At 48.6% G+C, this 23,263-nt stretch overlaps 1 protein-coding gene and 1 pseudogene across 1 annotated transcript in view; both read right to left on the bottom strand.

The window, feature by feature from the left end:
* Window positions 1–23,263, bottom strand: part of LOC126263333 (urocanate hydratase-like) — a 380,705-nt gene that overhangs the window by 37,843 nt on the left and 319,599 nt on the right. The window lies entirely within an intron of this gene.
* Window positions 14,841–14,958, bottom strand: LOC126263934 (5S ribosomal RNA; annotated as a pseudogene).

Here is a 23,263-nt window from a genome sequence, read left to right as displayed (position 1 = left end):
GTAGCCCCCGATGGTGGATGGAGTTGAGACGGCGTAAGAGGGATGGCCGAGCAGACGAGTAGACGAAGCTCCCATAATCCAGCTTCGATCGGACGATGGACCGATACAAGCGAAGCAGGACAGTGCGATCCGCTCCCCAAGATGAACCACTAAGAACTCTGAGGACATTAAGGGAACGTGTACAACGGGCCGCCAAATAAGAGGCATGCGGAGACCAACAAAGTTTCCTGTCCAATGTGAGCCCTAGAAACTTAGTTGTTTCCACGAATGGGAGAACAACGGGACCGAGATGTAAGGATGGCGGAAGGAACGCTTTATATCGCCAAAAGTTGATACAAACCTGAAGCCATTTGCCACGCTCCATGAGTATAGGCTGTCTAGACAACGCTGAAGGCAGCGCTCCAGGAGGCATGTTCTCTGGGCACTGCAGTAGATCGCGAAGTCATCGACAAAGAGAGAGCCTGAGACATTAGGTGGAATGCAATCCATAATTGGATTGATCGCGATGGCAAAAAGGGCTACGCTCAAGACGGAGCCCTGAGGCACTCCGTTCTCCTGGAGGAAGACGTCGGACAATACGGAGCCCACACGTACCCTAAACTTTCGATCCGTTAAAAAGGAATCAATAAAAAGGGGCAGGCGACCGCGTAGGCCCTACCTGTGCATAGTGCGGAGGATACCTCCTCTCCAACAGGTATCATAAGCCTTCTCCAAATCGAAGAACACGGCTACCGTTTGGCGCCTTCGCAAAAAGTTGTTCATGATGAATGTCGACAAGGTCACAAGGTGGTCAACAGCGGAGCGGCGGCGACGAAAGCCGCATTGGACATTGGTAAGTAGCCGTCGAGATTCAAGAATCCAGATTAACCGAGCATTAACCATGCGCTCCATCACCTTACAGACACAGCTTGTAAGAGAAATGGGGCGGTAACTAGAAGGAAGGTGTCTATCCTTCCCGGGTTTGGGTATAGGAACAACGACGGCGTCACGCCAATGCATGGGGACCTGACCTTCGGTCCAGACGCGATTGTAGGTATGAAGAAGGAAGCTTTTGCCCGCCGGAGAAAGGTGTGCCAGCATCTGAACGTGAATGGCATCTGGCCCCGGAGCAGAGGACCGGGACAGTGCAAGCACACGTTCGAGTTCCCGCATAGTAAAGGGGGCATTATAAGTTTCCAGATTCAGCGAGTGGAAGGAAGGTCGCCGAGCCTCTTCTGCCTCTTTCATGGGAAGGAAGGCAGGGTGGTAATGGGCGGAGCTTGAAACCTCCGCGAAAAACCGGCCGAAGGCGTTGGAGACAGCCACAGGATCAACAAGGACCTCATTACCTGAGGTCAGGCCAGGTACCGAGGAGTGGGCCTTAATACCCGACAGCCGGTGCAGGCTACCCCAAACGACAGAAGAGGGAGTAAAACTATTAAAGGAGCTGGTGAAAGAGGCCCAACAAGCTTTTTTGCTGTCTCTGATGACTCTACGGCAATGCACTCGGAGTCGTTTGTATACAATACAATTCGCCAACGTAGGATGGCGGCGAAAGGTGCGTAAAGCACGTCGTCGAGCACGGATAGCATCTCCACAAGCCTCATTCCACCAGGGGACGGTGCTACGAGGAATGGAACGTTCGGCAGCATTGATGATAACAGCCATGAGGTATTCGACCTGACTGTCACAACTGAGAAAATCGTGGTCCGGAAAGGTCGCCAGTGAGGAGTAAAGTCCCCAGTCAGCTTTCGGTATGTTCCAGCTTGAAGGACGTGGGGATGGGGTGTGGTGCAGGAGACGAACGACACAGGGGAAGTGGTCGCTCGAATAGGTGTCAGAAAGGACATACCACTCGAACCGATGGGCAAGAGTGGTAGAACAGATCGAGAGGTCCAAGTGGGAGTAGTTATGAGTAGAGTCCGAGAGGAAAGTCGGGGCGCCAGTATTGAGACAGACAAGATTGAGATGGTTGAAGACATCCGCCAAGAGAGAGCCTCTTTGACAGGATGCAGGAGAGCCCCAAAGGGGATGATGGGCATTGAAGTCGCCAAACAATAAAAACGGCGGAGTAAGCTGAACAATCAGGTGCATCATGTCAGGCCGACTAACTGCGGATGACGATGGAGTGTAGATGGTACAAACTGAAAAAGTAAAAGCAGAAAGAGTAATACGGACAGCTGTTGCTTGGAGTGGGGTGGTCAATGGGATGGGATGGTAATAGACATCGTCCTGAACGAGCAACATGACCACACCATGAGCTGGGATACCGTCCACAGGGGTGATGTCATACCACTCCGAGGTATAGTGGGTAAAGGCAATATGGTCAGTCGGGCGCAACTTGTTTTCCTGGAGACCAAGGACGAGCGGACAGTGCAGGCGGAGGAACAGTTGTAATTCCTCCCGATTAGATCGAATACCTCTTATGTTCCAATGTAACAAGGCCATCGCTAGTCAAAAAAGAGGGGGAACGAGACGGGGGAAGAGCTGGTCACCTCGACGGCCGCGGAGGGCCAGGTTTCGAGGGAACAACGCTACAACCGGCGGGAGGCGGATCCTGTTCCATCGAGTCGTCGCCAGCTGCGGCCGCTGTCCCGGGGTGTGTAGGAGGGGCAGCATCATTTGCCGACGAGAGGCCAGCTGAGCGCCTGGCAGCAGAGCGTCCCGGCGAAACTGAGGACGGCCGGGAGCAGCGACTCACGGATGGAGCGTCAGACGAAACGCGCCGGGGTGGAGAGGGGGATAGAGACTTCTTCTTGGAGGCCTTCTTGGAAGTCCGAGGAGGCACAGGGATGGTGGGCTGGACCCGATGAAGGTCCTCACGTGCGGGGTCCGTTTTGGAACGCCGGACCTCCCTCTCGGGGTCCGGAACGTTTCCCCGATGGACGCCTGAGAAGAGGATCGCTTCACGGGCGGCGGGGGGGGGGGAGGAGGAGAAAGGGTGGCCCCTGGGTCAGAGGGGGCGTGGGCCGCGGGGGAGGAGGATTTGGAAGGGAGGGATTTGGGAGGCGGAGGCAGAGACCCCAGATGGGGGGAGGAGGTGGAGGGGGGACAGGATGGGGGTGAGGATACCGTGGAAGGAGTGGACACGACTGAGGCAAATGGTCAATGGCACGGGATGGAGGTGGTCATACTTCTTCCTGGCCTCAGAATAAGAGATACGATCCAAAGTTTTGAGTTCTTGAATCTTCTTCTCCTTCTGATACGCGGGGCAGTCTAAGGATCTAGGCGAGTGGATGCCAGGACAATTAACACACCGAGGTGGTGGGGTGAATGTATGTTCCTCACGAAGAGGACGGCCACAATTGCCACAAAGGGGCTCAGCCTCACACCGTGACGACATGTGCCCAAAGCGCAAACACCGAAAACAGCGCATAGGAGGCGGGATGTAAGGTCGCACATCGCACCGGTAGCACATCACCTTTACCTTCTCCGGGAGAACGTCCCCCTCGAAGGCGAGGATAAAGGCCCCGGTGTCGATGCGACGGTCTTTGGGGCCGCGCTGGACTCGCCGGACGAAATGCACGCCTCGGCGCTCCAGGTTGGCCCTGAGCTCCTCATCAGATTGCAGCAGGAGGTCCCGATGAAAAATAACCCCCTGCGTCCTATTCAGTGCCAGATGCGGGACAATGGACACTGGGATGTCCCCTAGTCGGTTGCACGCCTGGAGCGCCGCCGACTGTGTGGCGGAGGTGGTCTTTATAAGAACGGACCCCGAACGCATCTTACTGAGAGCCTCGATTTCTCCGAAGATGTCCTCGATGTGCTGAACAAAGAACATGGGCTTGGAGGTGGCGAACGTCCCCCCATCGGTTCGAGAACAGACCAAATAGCGGGGGAAGTACTTCGCCCCAAGCCGGCGGGCCTGTCCCTCCTCCCAGGGAGTGGCCAAGGGGGAAAGGGCAGGAGAACCAGAACCAGAGACAGTACCTTTCCTTTTGAAAGACTCGGCTGCAGAGCGACCTGATACGTGTTGACGTTTCATCTGCGAAACGTCCGCCCCGATACCACCCACTCCGACCAGGGGCTCTCCCCACGGGCGCCACCCAGCCTCAGCAAGGGCCACCTGGCAGGAGGACCATTACCGGGAGTCCTGATGCCCCAAGGAGAGGGCATCTACTCCTTGGCCGACATGGGGAGGATGCAGCTCAGGTATCGGCAGTACGATCCCTGTGTTGTCAGGGGGCTACAACCTAGAGGGTACATGACGACCCCACCACAACGGGCTGGCTACCGTGCTGGATTTCGGGTGCCATGGAAAGTCCATCATGATCGTAGGTGCAGATGGGGACGCACTATGGGCGTAACTTGTACAACCCATCAGGCGTTTAGACCCAATTTGAGGAATAGTGGGTATGGTGACAACGCCGTTACAATGCTGAGTGCCAAGGTCTTAGTGCACTGAGGACCAGTGGTACACCACGTAAGGCGTCCTTCCCCAAAAGGCTCGTACTTCTGTAGAATTTTGAAAAATGGAGGTCAAACCCCAAGGGGGACCATCACATGGAAGGCCGAAACGGTTGAAACTCCTTTTAGTCGCCTCTTACGACAGGCAGGAATACCTCGGGCCTATTCTTACCCAGGACCCGCAGGGGGGCCTCTGGCATTCTGACAGAAAGAACGCCAGAGGACAAATAACAGTCGACGTAATAAATGAATGTAATATTTCCGTTTTAAACAAACCAGCCCGACCGCTGAATTATCGCGGAAATAGTAAGCAGGAACACAGACATTTCTCTGGCAAGCGGCACATCGTGAATACCGGTACCGAGCAAGTGCTCGTTAGGGGAGTACTAAGTGACCATAACGCAGTAATTATATACACTAAAACACAGAAACTCCACAACATCCATGGCTGCTCCTACGCAACCCAAACTGCAAAAACTAAGGCACGTGACTGAAGAGTTTCCTCTGTGTGTCACCGAAGGAAGCATAGATTACAGAGCTCACGTTTTTACAAAGAGCACAAGTTACAGCAATACCTGCAGTACACGACGCACCCAAACAAAGTTCACCATGATCAGTACCAGCAAAACTAAGAAAAGACACTTGTAGTAAACGACGATATTAGTATAAATCAAAGACAGCACAGGAAAGAGGAATTAGACTTCGACATTACTGGGTCACTAAATTGATACAAAGGCGAACTACATAAGACCGGGAAAGACTATTGGGACACATATGTTAGGACGAACTTACAGAACTACATCTGGGGAGAGCTGTTTAAACTGCAGATTGAACTTAGCAAAACCCCGACAGTATTATCAACACTGAAGAAACTAGATGGTACTACCACAAGAGGCTGGAAATGCACAGAATAGTATCTCCTCAACAGACTGCTTCCTGACGATGACCACATTCAGGAAAACCAATTTCACACCGACCTGCGCAGACTGCTTGATAACGAATACGAAAACGAATGTATCACAATCCTCTTTGCTCGCGAGGAAGTTGCACTGGCAATACACAAAATAAAGAACAAAAAGACCCGGATGGTATCTGTGGTGTCACCGCTAGACACCACACTTACTAGGTGGTAACTTAAATCGGCCGCGGTCCTGTAGTACATGTCGGACCCGCGTGTCGCCACTGTGGGATCGCAAACCTAGCGCCACCACAAGGCAGGTCTCGAGAGACTGAGGAGACCTCGTCCCCAGTTGTACGGACAACATAGCTAGCGATTGGACGTGCTAAGCCTTGCTCTCATTTGCCGAGAGATAGACAGTAGAATAGCTCTCTGCTAAGTTAAATGGCGACCACCTAGCAAGGCGCCATTTGTATCAGTGCCTATAGCTTACTAATATTCAAGAGAGATGTATTCCAAGGACTAATTAAAAGTTAAGTAACAAGCATCTACGTACTTTTCTTCTTATTCATTTATAAGTTCTCATGTTCCAGACTTCACGCCCGTCTGCGTTAGCCTTGCGTGCCCTATCGGCTACAGCATTGTGTCTAGGCTGTATGGTCTAGACACAACATTATTGGCGACGAGGATGGGATGCACTTGGACAGCTCGTCCAGGGTCAACGTGCGCTGCAACCCGATGCGGCAGCCGCCGCTTCTTCGCTACCGCTGCCACAAAACGCTGTTGCACCTCCCTTTAGGCCATACATGGCGGCCGAAGAAACATGGCAAGAATGGTCCCGCCAGTTCCAGTTTCATCTCACAGCCTACAGAATTCAAGGTAACGAGCGGCAGCCATTTTTGCTTTCTTGTGTCGGTGTGTCTACCTACCGTGTGATAGTGAAATTGTTTCCCCGACGCGACGTAGCAACTCTGACCTACGAAGAAATTTTGTCTGCTTTAGATGCCTATTTCAAAGAAACAGTAAATGTAGTTGCAAAACGGTATACGTTCTTTCGTACAAAACGTACGGCCGGTCAGACTAATAGGGAGTGGGTTGCAACTTTGCAAGGACTTACTAGGGAGTGTGCATTTGAATGTGACTGTGGACTTCCTTATTCAGATACAATGGTGCGTGATGCAATAGCACAGAACGTTTCTGATGTTCGCATAAGGGAACAGATTTTGAAACTCGTTAATCCCTCCCTCCAACAAGTGATAGACATATTGGATAGGCAAGACACACTTGACTTTGCTCAGGACTCATTTGAAACTTCGCCAGCAGTGTGTCACATTAACTGGCCCGCCGGGCCCGCTGCACGGGACGCTAAGCGGCCCTCGCGCCCGTCCCAGCAGCGGCAGCCTACCTTGCAAACACGTGCGCCGCGTAAGCAAGCAACTGCAGTGAAATCATGCCCGCGGTGTGCAGCTAGACATTCGCGTGAAAATTGCCCGTCACGCCAAGCTATTTGCTTTTACTGTCAAAAGAAAGGACATGTTCAAAGTGTTTGCCAGAAAAGGCTTAGATCAGACAATCACAATAATTCCAGGCCCTTTGCTTCGCGCCGGAATCGAACCCAGGACAATCAGGCTCGTGGACCTTCGCCCATGGACATTCATGTAGTTCATTCCCACCCGTCCAGTGACGCTTTAGCTAACGGTGACTGTGTTAGTCCCACGAACAGGGTGCGTCGACGTCGCCGAAAATCCCGTAAAGTCGCAAGTGCTTCTGTACCTGTATCAGTTCAAATTGCACGTGACAGTCGCTCTTGTCGTCAGCAGGACAATAAACTTTTTGTGGACTTAGACTTTGAAGGCAAAGTGATACCATTCCAGCTCGATACCGGAGCTGCAGATTCATTGCTCAATCACGACACGTACAAACAACTGGGCAAACCGCCATTGCGTGCCGCAAATGTTAAGTTACATAGTTACTCTGGACAGCATATACCTGTGTTAGGACAGTGCAGCCTTCTTGCCACATACATGGGACAGACAAAACTTGTATCATTTTACGTTCTTCGTTCTACTTCTGCAGTGAACTTGTTTGGTTTAGATTTATTTCAATTGTTTAATATGTCTATAGTAAATCAGGTCCTATCAGTGAATCAGACTGTGCCTTCCGCCAGTGTTTCTAGTCTTTGTGAAGAATTTGCAGACATTTTTGCACCGGGCCTTGGTTGCGCTAAGAACTATGAAGCGCATTTGGAACTGCAAGAAAACGCGCAACCGAAATTTTTCAGAGTGCGCAATGTTCCCCACGCATTGCGTGATGAGGTCGCCAGAACATTAGCCGATTTAGAATCTCAAGGTGTAATTGAACGTGTGCAGGCTTCTCTCTGGGCCTCACCCTTAGTAATTTTGCCAAAACCTTCCGGTAAACTGAGACTTTGTGTGGACTTCAAGGCAACAGTGAATCCACAACTAGTGACTGCCACTTTTCCTTTGCCCCGCCCGGAAGATCTTTTTGACAAACTGCGCCCGGGAAAATATTTTTCCAAATTGGACCTAGCAGATGCGTACTTGCAAATACCTGTGGACGAAGAATCCCAGCGCGTCTTAGTGGTTAACACGCATCTTGGCTTGTATCGCTTCAAAAGACTACCGTTCGGGTGTGCATCCGCCTCTGCTTTGTTTCAGCAATATTTACAAACTTTGTGCGTCGGTCCCTACTGCTGCGAACTATCTGGACGATATTGTGATCTCAGGAAAGACAGAAGCCGAACATTTGCAAAATCTCCGAACATTATTTCAGGTCTTGCGTCAGAATGGTCTTCGCTTGAGGAAGGACAAATGTGTGTTTTTTGCTCGGGACTTACCCTACCTGGGGCATGTCATAAATGCCCAAGGTATACATCCGAGTCCAGAGCACCTCCGTGCCATACAGGAGTTGCCTTCGCCACGGGATGTTAAACAACTACAGAGTGTGCTGGGTAAAATTAATTATTATGCAAAGTTTGGGCCGCGCGCTTCTTCCATTTCAGCTCCGCTTCATCGCTTACGCCGTAAAGGTGTTCCGTTCGTCTAGACGACGGAATGCGACCGCGCCTTTCGCCAGTTGAAATCGGCGTTACTTTCAAATACGTGCCTTACGCCATTCGATCCCCGAAAACCTCTTTTGTTGATGGTAGATGCCTCGGATTTCGGGATCGGTGCTGTGCTTGCGCACAAAGATGGTTCGCATGATCGCCCTATTGCCTTTGCGTCCAAATTGCTCTCATCTGCGCAAAGAAATTATTCCCAGATAGAGAAAGAAGCTTTAGCTCTCGTGTTTGGTGTTACAAAGTTTCATGATTTCTTGTATGGTCGTCACTTTACAATCATCACGGACCACAAACCTTTGACATCGCTTTTTCATCCGAACAAGCCTGTACCTCCACGTACAGCGCAGAAATTCATTCGCTGGTCTCTTTTTCTCTCGCAGTACCGCTACGATATCGTGTATCGGTCCACTGCTAAGCACGGAAACGCTGATGCGTTGTCCCGTTTGCCTGTTGCTGAGGATAAAGCATTCGATTCTTCCGAACTTGCTTGCATGTTCATTGATTCGGAAACCGATGACGTGGTCGAATCGTTTCCGATTGATTTTCGTCGTGTCGCTGCAGCCACAGCTGCTGACCCTGTCCTTGCTACTGTTTTGCGTTTTGTTGCTACGCAATGGCCCTTGTCAAAGTCACGGATCGAGGATCCTTTGGTTCGTCGTTTTTTTGCTCACAAGGAGAGACTTTTTGTCCGACGTGGTGTTTTGTTGTTGCGTTCTGATAATGATCAGTCCAGAGTCGTGGTCCCACGTTCGTTACAGTCCTCTGTCTTAAAGCTTCTCCACCAAGGACATTGGGGTATAGTGCGTACGAAACAACTTGCTCGTCAGCACTGTACTTGGTTCGGAATCGATGCGGCGATTACGAATATGTGCTCTTCTTGCGTGGCGTGTGCCGAACAACAATCCGCACCGCCGAGGAAATTCTTTGCATGGCCGAAAGCCACTTCCCCTTGGCAACGCTTGCACATCGATTTTGCTGGTCCATTCTGGAATGCTCGATGGTTGGTTGTGGTCGATGCTTTCAGTAATTTTCCTTTTGTTGTCCGGATGTCTTCCACGACGTCTTCTGCCACAATCCAAGCCTTGTCTGCTATCTTTTGCATTGAAGGTCTTCCGCAGACTATTGTTTCCGACAATGGCCCACAATTCATGTCCGCAGAATTTCAGTCCTTCTGCGAGGCCTATGGTATTCAACATCTGACATCCGCGCCGTTTTCGCCTCAGTCAAACGGTGCCGCTGAACGATTGGTCCGGACTTTCAAGTCACAGATGTTGAAATTGAAAGAGTCGCATTCTCGGGAGGACGCTTTGTTGCTCTTTTTGTCTTCGTATCGCTCTCAGCCCCGCGATGGCCGCTCGCCGGCTGAATTGCTCCATGGTCGTTCTCATCGCACCTTGATGTCTTTGCTGCATCCGCCACATCGGGTTCCTGTGCAGCGGCAGACTCCTGCTTTTGCTCCTGGCGACGTTGTCTATTATCGCACCTATCGCGGTTCACGGCGTTGGCTCGCAGGGCGCATTCTTCGCTGCCTCGGCCGCGCGATGTATTTGGTTTTGGGGGCCTCTGGTGAGGTGCGTCGGCATCTCAATCAGCTGCGCCTCTGTCGTCGCCTGGGTTCTGCCGCTCCCCGTCTGCTTTCAGCGACGGAGCCGTCCGGTCAGCGCCTTGGGGACCCATCTACTGGCTCGTCTCATCCCCAGGTGTTACCGACGCTGCCTTCCCTTTTGCCTCATGGCGTCGCGCCGCCGCCGCAGCCGCCGCCGGCGCCGCCCGCAGTGGACGCTTCGCTGCAACCGCCCGGCGCCTCCCAGGGTCACGCGCCGCCGCTCGCTTCCCGTGACCAGCCGTCCTCCGCCATGGACCTCTTGCCCGCTCCGGACCAGATGTCGTCATCGCGCGTCGGATTCCCCGACGCAATGGAGGTCGACCCTTCGGCCCCTCCTGTCTCATTACGTTCGCATACACCGCATATTGACGTGCACCTTGGACTAGGTTTTCAGACGTTTCTTAGCTCCCCTCGGACCGAATGGCCGGGTGCGGGTGGCACAGCCTCGCCTGTTGTTAGGCTCCCCACCTCATCGCATACGTCAACATGCGGTCCTCCCCACGGCGGGCGGAAGCCTTATCTCACGACCGTTCGCCGATTTGCGGGGGAGGAATGTGGTGTCACCGCTAGACACCACACTTACTAGGTGGTAACTTAAATCGGCCGCGGTCCTGTAGTACATGTCGGACCCGCGTGTCGCCACTGTGGGATCGCAAACCTAGCGCCACCACAAGGCAGGTCTCGAGAGACTGAGGAGACCTCGTCCCCAGTTGTACGGACAACATAGCTAGCGATTGGACGTGCTAAGCCTTGCTCTCATTTGCCGAGAGATAGACAGTAGAATAGCCCTCTGCTAAGTTAAATGGCGACCACCTAGTAAGTGTGGTGTCTAGCGGTGACACCACAGTATCCACCCCGAAACCATCAAACAAGCTGCTCCACTTTCAGTACCATACCTGACAGACTTACTGAATGATGCTCTACTAGAAGGACGAATACCGAGTATATGGAAGACAGCAAATTCAGTTACAATCAAGAAAGCAGAGGACGAAAGCCCGACTGACCCTAAGACATATAAACCAGTATGCCTTATTAACTTTCTGGCAAACGTACAGGAGAGATTACTGTGCGACAGACTTCAGTCGCACCGGCAGCTCTTAGGCCTTAACCCACACAAGTCTGGCTTTCGACCATATAAATCCATCGACGATGCTGTAAACAGGGCCAAAGAAATGACACAGACATTACATGACAAATACATAGCAGCAATCCTAATTGACGTAGCTAGTGCTTTCGACAACTTTTGGTGGCCAGCACTATTTGCAAGACTTAGAGAGATGAGTATTCCTCTGTCTCTATACAACAGCTTCACAGAGTATTGTAAAAAAAGGATAGTGGAATGGAAGATTGGTCGCCAAAAGATTATAAAGGAGGTAACTAACGGTTGTCAGCAAGGATCGACAAGCGGACTGGTTTACTGGGACGTAGCCATAGAACCACTACTGAATGCATTAGAAGACAACGACATAGCAAACGGGTTGGTTGCGTCCGCTGTATCTGCAGACTCCAGGTCCGAATTAGAGAGTAAAACCTCGCGGTTCCTCGCGTTCATCGGTGAATGGTGCATGAACAATACAGTGACAACAGCAACTAAGAAAACTGTTTACCTACTTCTAAGAGGCACGCTGAAAAGAAATCCAATAACAAAATTAAACAACATATCTGTAAAAAGGAAACCCGTCGCAATATATTTCGGCATTTATATTGACAAGCATTTACACTTTAACGAACGTGCCAGACTAAAAATTAACAAAGCGATGAAACTCATGCATAACATTGCAATACTGAACACTATACGATACGTACTACCCCTGCAGACAATGACGAGGCATTACACGGCACTCTTTGACTTAATAACTTGTTTTGCGGCTAGTGCTTGGGCACATAGATTATTCTTAGGTACGCACAGAACCACTGCGGGGCGCGGTCAGTGGAGCGTTCTACTCAATTTATCGGGACTTTCGGCGTGACCTCGACTCAGGCGCTGTGTGTGGTACTGGGACTTTTCCCTACAGATATTACAATTTGCCACAGAGCAGCTGAAGGGCGGAAGACGTGACAAAATAAGAGAAATAACTGGACAAGATATAACCGAAAAAACGGAAATTAAACAACTGGAGCATTGATACATGGCATACAGAATAGGACACAACTGACAAGGGAAGTCGGGTGTACGCCTTCTTCACCGGTATCCGAGAGCGGATTAATTTGAAGTATGTAAGCCCAACCTGCGGCATGGTGCACTTTCTTGCGGTCCACGGCCCGTATCCTGAGCACCTACTCATGTCTGGCCTAAGACAGACTCACACTTGTGCCTGTGATGAGACTGCACACCTGAACATACAGTGCTAATCTCTGATGCCCTATGACGTATAAGACTTAGATTAGGGAACCAAGATATAGGATGGTTAATATGCAGACACAATGGCTGGAACTCTATAAACAACATCACAGACGAAGTATCGCGGTCACTATATGTGGCATACAAACGTCAGGAACCATACGAAAGTATAAGACAGAGTCCACATCTGAAAGATCAGCACTATGTGGTAAATGGCACAGATACAAACACAGACAATGACTCAGAAGATATATCACACAAAAGAAGAACTGAAGACGAGATACACATACAAATATAGGAAAAGTAAGCTAAGGTTTTCCAACAATAAATCGAATCAATCTGAAAATGTAACTCTCTATGTAATTGATTGTTATATCATTTCATAACATGTAACACTACCTGAAGATGTGACATTTCTTCCACTTTCCCTGCACTATACACTACTGGCCATTAAAATTGCTACACCACGAAGATGACGTGCTACAGACGCGAAATTTAACCGACAGGAAGAAGATGCTGTGATATGCAAATGGTTAGCTTTTCAGAGCATTCACACATGTTTTGCGCCGGTGGCGACACCTACAACGTGCTGACATGAAGAAAGTTTCCAACCGATTTCTCATACACAAACAGCAGTTGACTGGCGATGCCTGGTGAAACGTTGTGATGCCTGGTGTAAGGAGGAGAAATGCGTACCACCACGTTTCCGACTTTGATAAAGGTCGGATTGTAGCCTATCGCGATTGCGGTTTATCGTATCGCGACACTGCTGCTCGCGTTGGTCGAGAACCAATGACTGTTAGCAGAATATGGAATCGGTGGGTTCAGGAGGGTAATACGGAACGCCGTGCTGGATCCCAACGGCATCGTATCCCTAGCAGTCGAGATGAAAGGCATCTTATCCGCATGGCTGTAACGGATCGTGCAGCCACGTCTCGATCCCTGAGTCAACAGATGGGGACGTTTGCAAGACAACAACCATCTGCACGAACAGTTCGACGACGTTTGCAGCAGCATGGACTATCAGCTCGGAGACCATGGCTGCGGTTACCCTTGACGCTACAGCACAGACAGGAGCGCGTGCGATGGTGTACTCAACGACGAACCAGGGTGCACGAATGGCAAAACGTCATTTTTTCGGATGAATCAAGGCTCTGTTTACAGCATCATGATGGTCGCATCCGTGTTTGGCGACATCGTGATGAACGCACATTGGAAGCGTGTATTCGTGTTCGCCATACTGGCGTATCACCTGGCGTGATGGTATGGGGTGCCATGGTTACACGTCTCTGTCACCTCTTGTTCGCATTGACGGCACTTTGAACAGTGGACGTTACATTTCAGATGTGTTACGACCCGTGGCTCTACCCTTCATTCGATCCCTGCGAAACCCTACATTTCAGCAGGATAATGGACGACCGCATGCCGCAGGTCCTGAACGGGCCTTTCTGGATACAGAAAATGTTCGACTGCTGCCCTGGCCAGCACATTCTCCAAATCTGTCATCAATTGAAAACGTCTGTTCAATGGTGGCCGAGCAACTAGCTCGTCACAATAAGCCAGTCACTAATCTTGATGAACTGTGGTATCGTGTTGAAGCTTCATGGGCAGCTGTTCCTGTACACGCCATCCAAGCTCAGTTTGACTCAATGCCCAGGCGTATCAAGGCCGTTATTACGGCCAGAGGTGGTTCTTCTGGATACTGACTTCTTAGGATCTATGCACCCCAATTGCGTGAAAATGTAATCACATGTCAGTTCTAGTATAATATATTTGTCCAATGAATACCCGTTTATCATCTGCATTTTTTCTTGGTGTAGCAATTTTAATGGCCAGTAGTGTATTTGACTCGCCCGAAGTTTTGCTGAACCCGTCGCACGTAATGCGGTTGACTATGACGTATTAAATCAACTCCCAGTCTCCACTGTTATCTTAAGTTCGGAAACGCATTGTAACATAATTAATCAAAATATTGTTAATTATTACCGAAGTCACGATAACATATGTAACGGATGTATACCAAACACATAAAAGGTATAAAGGGAAGAAAGTGTCACATCACATCTAAGTCAACATTATTGTCATCTCTTATTTCTTCCATGAAATAAAATTTAAATTTAAATTTAAACTTCATCAACAACCTATTATGTATCTTATTTATTATCACTATCGAAGTTAGCAACAGATTTAGACAAAATTGTCAGTACAGTTTGCAGTTTTCTATATTTTTTAATTTTTAATTTTAGCATTTTGGAAAATCCTCAAATAATGCACTACGTAGTAATAAAACTGAATATGTATGACTGACTAAGTAACTAACTGCTCCCGAACAGGCCATGAAGGCTCAAAGGTACCGACCGGTTGCCGTGTCATCCTCAGCCCACAGGCGTCACTGGATGCGGATATGGTGGGGCATGTGGTCAGCACACCGCTCTCCCGGCCGTATGTCAGTTTCCGAGACCGGAGCCGCTACCTCTCAATCAAGTAGCTCCTCAGTTTGCCTTACAAGGGCTGAGTGCACCTTGCTTGCCAACAGTGCTCGGTAGACCGGATGGTCGCCCATCCAAGTGCTAGCCCAGCCCGACAGTGCTTAACTTCAGTAATCTGACGGGAACCGGTGTTACCACTGCGGCAAGGCTGTTGGCGAATATGTATGACAGAACATGTAAACATCACAAAATGTACTACGTGCTATATACAATGATCAGCCAAAAATTATGACTACCTGCTTAATAGCTTGTTCGTCCGTTTTTGGAACGAAATACATCACTGATTCTACTTATTAGAGATCCGACAACATGTAGGTGGGTTTGTGGGTGTATGTGGCATTAGATGTCTACACACAGGTCATGTAATTTGCGTAAATAACGGGTCGCTGATTTGCGTACGTGGTGGTAGCGCCCGATAGCGACTCACATGGGTTCCGTAGGATTTACATGAGGATAATTTGGTCACCGAAACATCAACGTGAGTACACTCTAATGCTCCTCAAAACGCTGTAGCATGGTTCTGGCTCCGAGACACGGACAACTATACTTCTGAAAGGCCGTGCGGGATTAGCCGAGCGGTCTAGGGCGCTGCAGCCTTGGACTGTGAGGCTGATTCCGGCGGAGGTTCGAGTCCTCCCTCGGGCATGGGTGTGTGTGTTTGTCCTTAGGATAATTTAGGTTAAGTAGTGTGTAAGCTTAGGGACTGATGACCTTAGCAGTTAAGTCCCGTAAGATTTCACACACATTTGAATTTCTGAAAGACGATATCGCCGCCGGGGAAGGCATCAAGCATGAAGGGATGCAGGTGGTTCGGAGCTGTCAGCGTATCTTCGATTACTACCACAGGCCCTATGCAAGTATAGGAGAATATCTCCCACAGCATGATACTGCTCCCACCAACGTTTGTGGCGCGCTGCACGCTTCGGGCCGCCATTCACCTCGATGCCTCGATGACGGCGTTTTGGGAGACGACCTTCGGCCTAGTGTAGCAAAAATGTGATTCACCTGAAGAGCCGACATGTTTCGATTGATCGACGGTCGAACCCCGATGGTCCCGTGCCCACTGCAATCGTAATCGATAATGTCGTTGGACAACATGTGAATACGTAGGGGTGGTCTGCTGCGGAGCTACATGTTCAACAGTGTAAGGCAGGGCTTCACAACATACGTGCTCGCGGAGCAAGCTGTGAGCAGCAAGGCGCGAGCACGGAGCAGCGCGAGAACGCTACCCCCACTACCGGACCAGAGCGGAGAGTGGGGAGAGTCATGTGGGGTACACAACAGCTGCCGCCAGTCGATGTAAATCCGCGGCCACCTGCAGGGATATCACTCACGAATTATTACTGCGACAAATGAAACAAATAATGGAGAATGTACACGTGCCACATAATTTTATTAGCTTAGTGTATGCCTCTACCATCTGTAGACACTGAAACTAAAGAATTCCACGACAATCCTATATTTTCAACACTTTCTTCAACACTACTTAAAATATCACCTCCGGTTGTAGTGTTCTTCATGGCTACTACATCGAGGAGCTCCTCCCTCACCTGAAGATCTCTATTAACACCTCTAATAAATATGGCAAGCTGCGCTGTTCCAGTGATATCAACACTTTCGTCCAGAGCTGGAGAATACGCCATAAAATCTTTACAGATATTTGCAAGCTGGCTCTGGACGTCGTCTGCCATGTCCTGTATGCGACGCATAATGGTCATGTTACATAATGGCACAATCCGAAACTGTTCAACTTGAGATGGACACAAATGTTCCGCTGCAGCTACCAAACATTCTTTTATTAAATCGCCATCAGTTACAGGGCGCAGGGATTTTGCTAAAAGCAAAGCAATTTTGTAACCCACTCTGAGAGCTGCCTCAGTTGATTTTTCTTCGTCGTCCAGATCTTCGGATAGCTTCCTTTTAAGTTTAATAACTCCCTGTGCACGATCTGGTCAATCATATTTTCCACGTCTGTAGTCTTTCGCGTGGTACGACATATAATGTCGCTGCAAATTAAATTTCGTAAAAGAATTCAGCGTTTTGTGACATACTAAACATTTTGCAACACCATCTTTTTCTGTGAACAGATACAATTCCTCCCAATGGGGGTTGAACTGCGAAAACATGGTTGGGGTTACACAACGGCGACTTCACATGGTTCTTAACCAGCGAAGTGACTGCTAAGAGCTGATCGTAGTACTTTAAACGTTCCACAGTCGGCGCGAATTCAGTAGGCACGCTGCGGCCCTATTCAAACGTGCGCGCGCATTTCCCCTCCCTCCCCTCCCTCCCACCCTGCTCCACGACCTTGCAGCTGCTCGCGAGCACGTGCCTGAGCAGACGCGAGTACTCGCGCTCAAAACCGCCCAGTTGTTAAGCCCTGGTGTAAGGTGAACGGTCTGCCCTGAAATACTTGTGTGAGCACCAACATTGTGCTCTTTCGGCAGAGATGCCACACATCACCATCTGTCCTGTTTTACGGAGCGGATGAGAACCCAAACCACACGATCTGCGAACAGTCGTAAGCGTCCAACCACTTAGACCTTTTACTTCTTTCCGTAGATGCTCCCGACAGTAGCACGTGAACGTTAGACCAGTTTCGCCGTTTCCGAGATACTCGTTCACACACTCTGCGTAATAATAATCTGCTCTTTGTCAAAGTCGCTTATCTCAATGTATTTGCCCATTTACAGACCATATCTTCGCTAGGATGATCCCCCGTCCGTGTCTGCTCCTCGTACATACTACTGTTTCTGCCTCACGTGTCCGCAACGCCAGCAGGCGGCATCTAGCGTCACGGTGGGCAATGTTTTGGCTTATCAATGTATAATAACATGCAGCAGATCTTTACTTGAGAAATAAATCAATAAATAACTTAATAAATGAATAAAATTTCTAAACTGCCACGACGAAAAATGGCATTCTTACAAATGGACACAGAACGCCGCTCCCCCTTTCCCTTCCCATCGAAATAAAATTCTGAATACCCCAATGACTCGCTGCCGAAAACCGTAGTTGAAGGGACTGTGCGGGAAAGCATTGCAGGGCAGACCGTTTATGATAATGTAAGGCAGATCATTACTCGTGTGGGAAGCAGCAGCTACGCTGGAAAGAGGAGGACAGCGAGTGAGAGAGAGGGACGGAGAGCTACATACAGCCGACCTTAGTGTTGATGACCAAGAAGATAAACATCTAAGGATCAATATGTTTATGTCATGTAGCCTTAATAAAAGTGTCCCTAAAGATTTTTCGACTATTGTTGACTACCTAGTATACACAGCAAAACAAGCATTTAAAAGTGAAACAGACAAGACAGTCTGGGAGCATCGCGTGCAGGTGGATCAACAACGTACAAGCGTCGCACGCAGACTCCGCTGGGGTTCACCAGGTGTTTAGTGAGCAGGCAACAGTCAGCAAAGGAACTGCAGTCTTTAAATTTTTTGTGTCGTTACTGACTTATATTTGTAAAATATGAAAATATAAAAAAATCAAACGTCAGTCAAAGTCCAGGTTTTGTTAAAACTCAGGACGCTTTGCAACCCTCACACACCACGATCAGGTTCTTTACATACTCATATTATTTGTGTATTTGCATATACTATTTTCACTAGTCAAAATACAAATATACAGTTTAATTTATTGATGAAAGCAATTTCGAATAAAACGAACAGTTGAAATAAAATTTTTTATTTCTTCTGTTATCAGCTGTGTAGACCTAAGTTCAGAAGGAAAGTACGAAATAATGACCCATTATCTAGGCAGGTAGATTTTGTTAGTGGGAAAAGAACGATTAAAATGGAAATCAAAAGACAGGATAGCACGATAACTAAAGAACTACAAAAGATACACTAGTGGCCATTAAAACTGCTACACCACGAAGATGACGTGCTACAGACGCGAAATTTAACCGACAGGAAGAAGAGGCCGTGATATGCAAATGATAAGCTGTTCAGAGCATTCACACAAGGTTGGCGCCGGTGGCGACACCTACAACGTGCTGACATGAAGAAAGTTTCCAACCGATTTCTCATACACAAACAGCAGTTGACCGGCGTTGCCTGGTGAAACGTTGTTGTGATGCCTCGTGAAGGAGGAGAAATGCATACCATCACGTTTCCGACTTTGATAAAGGTCGGATTGTAGCCTGTCGCGATTGCGGTTTATCGTATCGCGACATTGATGCTCGCGTTGGTCGAGATCCAATGACTGTTAGCAGAATATGGAATCAGAGGGTTCAGGAGGGTAATACGGAACGCCGTGCTGGGTCCCAACGGCCTCGTATTACTAGCAGTCGAGATGACAGGCATCTTATCCGCATGGCTGTAACGGATCGTGCAGCCACGTCTCGATCTCTGAGTCAATAGATGGGGGCGTTTGCAAGACAACAACCATCTGCACGAGCAGTTCGACGACGTTTGCAGCAGCATGGACTATCAGCTCGGAGACCATGGCTGCGGTTACCCTTGACGCTGCATCACAAACAAGAGCGCGTGCGATGGTGTACTCAACGACGAACCAGGGTGCACGAATGGCAAAACGTCATTATTTCGGATGAATCCAGGTTCTGTTTACAGCATCATGATGGTCGCATCTGAGTTTGGCGACATCACGGAGAACGCACATTTGAAGCATGTATAAGTCATCGCCATTCTGGCGTATCACCCGGCGTGATGGGGTGTGTGCCATTGGTTCCACGTTTCGGTCACCTCTTGTTCGCATTGACGGCATTTTGAATAGTGGACGTTACATTTCAGATGTGTTACGACCCGTGGCTCTACCCTTCATTCGATCCCTGCGAAACCCTACATTTCAGCAGGATAATGCACGACCGCATGTTGCAGGTCCTGTACGGGCCTTTCTGGATACAGAAAATGTTCGACTGCTGCCCTGGCCAGCACATTCTCCAGATCTCTCATCAATTGAAAACGTCTGGTCAGTGGTGGCTGAGCAACTGGCTCGTCACAATCGCCAGTCACTACTCTTGATGAACTGTGGTATCGTGTTGAAGCTTCATGGGCAGCTGTTCCTGTACGCGCCATCCAAGCTCTGTTTGACTCAATGCCCAGGCGTATCAAGGCCGTTATTACGGCCAGAGGTGGTTGTTGTGGGTACTGATTTCTCAGGATCTATGCACCCAAATTTCGTGAAAATGTAATCACATGTCAGTTCTAGTGTAACATATTTGTCCAATGAATACTCGTTTATCATCTGCATTTCTTCTTAGTGTAGCAATTTTAATGGCCAGTAGTGTATTAAACGCAACGGTCTTCCGGAAAGTAATGCACTATATTTTTTTTTCCTTCAGCAATTATTTATTCAACACAATGAAAGGTACACAAAGTAAATAATTATATTTCTTTTACACTCCCTCTTCTACACTTCCCGTTCCGTGGCCTTCTTCAAGTGATACAAAAGGGCGTGTGTGCCCTATCGGAACAACTCTCTTTTTTTCTTTTCACGAAGCCATTTCTTGAGTGTTCGATTCACCTCTTCGTCATCCTCAAAATTTCTTCCGCGAAATGCAGCCTTTAATGAGGGAGTTTGGCCAGGACTACGGTGGACGGGGTTACACCGTCCAACCCTGTTTAGAGATTTGTGCCAAAGTCGTCAGACTCGTGTGAGGCCGAGCGTTGTCATGCTGAATCGAACTATCAGTCACCTCTGTTGTTATGGCGCCTAAGTCGCTGTAAGTGGATCTTGAGTTTGGTTGTTGTGGTCACTTATGCTTCAGAATTAACGGTGCTGCTTTTTGGCATCACGACTGAGCGCATCAGCAAGCTGCTTCTTGTCAAGTGTGGCGGCAGAGGATGGCCTTCCCAGAATCTGCAAATCTTGGAGCTTTGCCGAACCGCCTTCTCGTAATGGCATCACTCTTTTTTCCCGCGACTAACTACTACTCTCGGCTGCAAACGCTCCATAATCTGCACACAAACGTTTGTGATGTTCCCAACAGTTTCCCAGCAGTGAGAAATTCAAAGACGACACGCTGCTTCTGACGTACATGTAATAGATGCCATTTCGAAGCACTGCTGCAGCGCGTGCACACTCAGAAAACTTCAGGTAATGCAAGCCCTAAAGTTTCGCAGTCGAACACTGTTCTTGACTGAGAAAAAAAGGGTGCATTACTTTCTAGGCGATCCCACGTAGATGGCGAGGATATCTACATCTACATCTACATCCATGTGTGTGGTGGAGGCACTTAAAGAAAAGGACGCACACGAAAGAATTATCGGAATAGAACGGAAGTCGGTAGATGTGATATGCATCTACAGACAAATAAATTGATACGATTTCAGAAAAATTGGATAATTTATTCAAGAGAAAGAACTTCACAATTTGAGCAAGTCAATAACGCATTAGTCCACCTCTGGCCCTTATGCAAGTAGTTATTCGCCTTGGCATTGACTGATAGAGTTGTTGGATGTCCTCCTGAGGGTGTAGTGCCACATTCTGTCCAACTGGCGCGTTAGATGGTCAATATCACGAATTGGTTGGAGATCCCTGCCCATAATGTTCCTAACGTTCTCAGTTGGGCTGTATGCCTGGCGACAGTCAGATTGGTATCCCACGGGTGTCCAAGCAGTCTCCAAACACGTCTTCCGCCTGGACTCTCTTTGAATCGAGCAGAATTTTGTTCACTGTTGAGTCCCGCTTCGAACTGGCCCCCAGTGTCCAGCGAAGATGTGTCTGGAGAGGCTCCAGACACTGGTGGGATACCAGCATATCACCTGCCATACGGCCCGACAACCATGAATGATGGTCTGAGGTGCCATTTCTTTTCGTTGCAGGACCCTTTTGGTCGTCATCCGCGCCACCCTTACAGCACAGCGATGCGTCGACGATATCCTACGCCCCATTTTGCTTCCCTGTATGGCGGGCCATCCTGGGCTTACATTTCAGCGAGGTAATGCCCGCCCGCACACGGTGACATTTTCTGCTGCTTGTCTTTGTGCTTGACAAACCCTGCCTTGGCCAGCAAGGTCCCCAGATCTCTCCCCAGTTGAGAACGTGAGGAGCATTACAGGCAGGCCCTTCCAAACAGCTCGGGATTTTGGCACGATATTCCTTAGGAGGACATCGGACAACCCTATCAATTAATGCCAAGCCGAAAGACTGCTTGCTGAGGGACAGAGGTGGACCAAAGCGTTATTAACTTGCTCAATTGGCGAAGCTCTTTCTCTTGAATAAATCATCCAATTTTTTCTGAAATTGTAAGCATTTGTATTTCTCTAAATCTCCGTCACATCTACTGATTTCTGTCAGAATTCAGAAAGTTCTTTCGTGGTGCGCAGTTTCATTCTTGTTTTAGAGTGTATATAGTGTTTATATGAGGTGGATCTAAAATCAAAAAATATAAAGAGTGAAGAAGATGATGAAAAATAGCATGTTATTCTGTACGGAGAGATGCAAAAGTACTCAACGAAATGAAAAATACAAGGCATATGAAACTGACGAACTAGAAGTGGAAATAATGTAGAGCTTGTGAGAAAGAGGGAGAAGAAAGACAGATTTGCAATGACATGAACGAAATATGAAGGTGGCCAGAGGACTTTATTGCAACAGAATAACAGAATGTGTGAAGAACATAGGAAATCAGCCTAATTTCTCGTACAACCAAAATGTTATTGAGAATGCTGAATTAGAAAAGACTTTCACTGAGCCGGCCGGGGTGGCCGAGCGGTTCTAGGCGCTACAGTCTGGAACCGCGCGACCGCTACCGTCGCAGGTTCGAATCCTGCCTCGGGCATGGATGTGTGTGATGTCCTTAGGTTAGTTAGGTTTAAGTAGTTCTAAGTTCTAGGGGACTGATGACCTCAGAAGTTAAGTCCCATAGTGCTCAGAGCCATTTTTGAACTTCCACTGAGTACAATAGGGCGAATTCGTGTGTGTTTTGTGAACAAAAGAGCTGATTTGAAGGAGAAGAAATTGCAACAGTATTAATATTTACAACATGAGGGCTGGGAATGGAACGACCTAAGAAAGCATGATCCTAAGGAGAGTGAGGCAAGGTTACTGTTTTTCCTCATTGATCTTTACTTACACGTATAGGAATTATTGGCAAGTATTCAGTTGGGAATAGCTGAGTTTGTGCTCGAAGAAAGAGAACAGCAGAAAGTAAAGTAACACAAACAAAATGTTAATAGACCTGAATGACCCCTATGGAGAAGTATGAAGATCAATAAGAGAAACGAAATGCATGATGATTGGCGAAGGAGATAAAGCAGATAATATTAAGACAGAATCAATTAAAATGAGCCGGTGGTGGCTTTCAAATATCTAGGAAGCGTAATAACGGAAGGTCTAAGTTGCTACCAGTAGGTCAAAACTCGAATTGCGTTAGCTAAGGGGGCTTTCAATAGAAAGAGGAACTTAATGTACGGAAGGCTAGACAAGGAGCTCGGGAAAATACTGACCAAGTGTTTTGTTTGGAACCTAGAGTCTTGGCTGAGTGGAAGAAGAT

This window comes from Schistocerca nitens, chromosome 6, assembly GCF_023898315.1.
Source record: "Schistocerca nitens isolate TAMUIC-IGC-003100 chromosome 6, iqSchNite1.1, whole genome shotgun sequence".
In the NCBI taxonomy this organism is placed as follows: domain Eukaryota; kingdom Metazoa; phylum Arthropoda; class Insecta; order Orthoptera; family Acrididae; genus Schistocerca; species Schistocerca nitens.
This window is presented reverse-complemented; position numbering and strand designations above follow the sequence as displayed.